At 44.6% G+C, this 2,445-nt stretch overlaps 1 long non-coding RNA gene across 1 annotated transcript in view; it reads left to right on the plus strand.

Annotated features, from left to right (window-relative positions):
• LOC101998233 overlaps window positions 1-630 on the plus strand; it is a 19,138-nt gene extending 18,508 nt beyond the window's left edge. Inside the window, exon 3 of the long non-coding RNA XR_258465.2 lies at window positions 281-630. This is a non-coding gene — a long non-coding RNA (uncharacterized LOC101998233). The remainder of the gene's footprint in view (window positions 1-280) is intronic.
• The last annotated feature ends 1,815 nt before the right edge of the window (window positions 631-2,445 follow it).

Raw genomic sequence — 2,445 nt, forward strand, 5'->3', positions numbered from 1 at the left:
CACACACACACACACACACCACACATCCTATTTGGCCAGTTTCAGACCAGTTCCAGACCTATCTCAAAAATACAAGGTGGATGGCTCTTAAGAAATAAGTTCCAAGGTTGACCTCGGTTCTACATGCTTATACATGTGTACATCACACATGCACCTGCACACACATGCATAAATACATACATCCACATATCTTTCACCTTTTAAAAAATATTAACTTAGTGAAGAAAATGTAATTTTGGTGACACATAGCAGTCAGCCTGTCTCCTTGTCCTCTGTACAGGTGCAAGGCTGGACTATATCCGACTGGGTTATAAACACCATTGAACTCCTCTTCCTCAGAGGCACAATGCTGGGCTGCATCCAACTGGTTTATAAACACTACAGAGTGCTGTCTCCAGTAACCTTGCTCTAAGTAACATGCAAACAGAACAGAACCGACATCTTTGGCTCAGACAACGATGACTCAAAGCAACAAGCTCCTGTCCCCAGGCTCCAGAGTTACAATTGGTCAGAGAGCCAGACGGGGCTGCAGAGGGTCATGACTGGTAAATGCACATGGAGACAGAAAGAAAATGTTTCCCTTGCAGAATGGGGAGGAATTTAATGGGAGCATTAAACCCGCAATATCATTTTAAGGAGTTTCTATTTTATTAAATACAAGCTTCTAGTTCCTTCGATCCCAGGGGAATTCTTAAAAACATCCAGCTATGCTTTTTCCATTACAAAAACTATAACTTTTAGTTCACTTCTCGAGGGTAATTTAGAGAATGGTTATGACTTTTTTTTTTTTAATGTTACTGAAGAACAAGCTGAGGACTGGGGAGGGGCACTTTATCTAAACATTGATCAAACCATTTGGAACCGTCTGCTTCTTCTGGGATGTCTCGTCAGAGTGCCCTACGCCAATGCTATTTACGGTGGAGTGTGAAGTCTCCATATTCTGGCATTTGCCACCATGCAAGCGCTATCCATAAGCTGCTTAAATGTGGGGTTATTCACTGGATCATGAGCAACATGTCAGTGGTAGTATTTTCTCTCAAAGACCAATAGCTCCTTAGCTGAGAGTGGGGCCTTGGAAGCCCTTCCATCATCCATGCTGAAATTTTAAAAATTATGTATGTGTGTGGTGTATACATGTGTGTGTATGCACATGAGTGTAAGTGCATATGGTGTGCACATGTGTGTGAATGTATGTGTGTATGCAAGTGTTCCAGAAGACCATATTGGTCCCTCAGGAGCTGGAGTTACAGGTAGTTGTGAACGGCTGGTGTGGGTGCTGAGAAATGAGCTCCTGTCCTCCACGAGAGCAGCGAGTGCTCTTGGACCCTGAGCTGCCACTTTAACCCTGGTGCTGGAATTTTTAACTAACTTGAGGGTATGATTCTTGTTCCCTTATTTTTGTCAAAAGAGGCGTTGGTCTGAATGAGGTGTCTCCCATTCTCAGGCATTCCAATACTTGGTCCCCAGTTGGTGACCCTGTTTTGGTAGGTTTAGGAGGTATGGCCATGCTGGAAAAACTATATCACTGGGAGCAGACTTTGAGAAACCAAAAGCTAAGTACTGCTCACTCCTCTTTAGCCATTTCTCCTTTCTGTCATCTCTATGACAAGGCACCTGGTCAAAACAAGGTGGGAAAGGTTTATCTAAGCTTACACTTTCAGAGATTTCAATCCAAGAAAGCAGATCAGTTGCTTCTAGGAGACACACATGTCACTATGGGAAGGTGTGGTAGAGAGGAGATGCTCACCCTGTAGCGTTGGAAAGCAAAGAGAAGTGACATGAAGGAAACAGGTGGAAGGCACAGCCCTCAAAGGCACATCACCTAGAGACCTCTTCCCCAGCTAGGCCACACCTCCCCCAGTCCCCAGTTCCCCTACCTCCATCTAGATTTTGAATCCAGGATGGATTAGTCTCTTGTTGGAGCTATAAGCTGATGTTGTTATTAGGAGAGGTTAGAAACTTAGAGGTGAGGCCAGGCTAGAGGACAAGGAGCAAAGGGGATACCTCAGGAGGGTTTGTCTTATCTGCACCCCTTCCTGCCAGAACTTCCCTGCTTCCCAGTAGCCATGGGGTGAACACTTGACTCCAGCAAGATGCTCTTCCATAATAAAGGAGCCAGTTGATCATGCCTGAAATCTTTCAAACCAGAATAACTCCATTTCTTAAGTTGCTTTGTTAGACGTGGTCACAGCAAAGAAGAAACCAACGAACACCATTGCTGGAGTCAAACTTTGTCTTTACTTAGACTCCTTGGGTCAGCACTGGCATTTTCCATCAGTGAGGGACAGTCTTCCATGCTATAGAGAATCCAGGGCTTCAAGTGTTTCATGACCACGGTAACGCTAAATCTCACATCCCAGGCACATTGAAGAGGATTACATAGCTATCTTCACAGCTCTTAGGGTGGGTCAGTGACACCAACTTCTATATCCCCAAGAAACAGCA

Source organism: Microtus ochrogaster, chromosome 17, assembly GCF_000317375.1.
Source record: "Microtus ochrogaster isolate Prairie Vole_2 chromosome 17, MicOch1.0, whole genome shotgun sequence".
NCBI lineage: Eukaryota > Metazoa > Chordata > Mammalia > Rodentia > Cricetidae > Microtus > Microtus ochrogaster.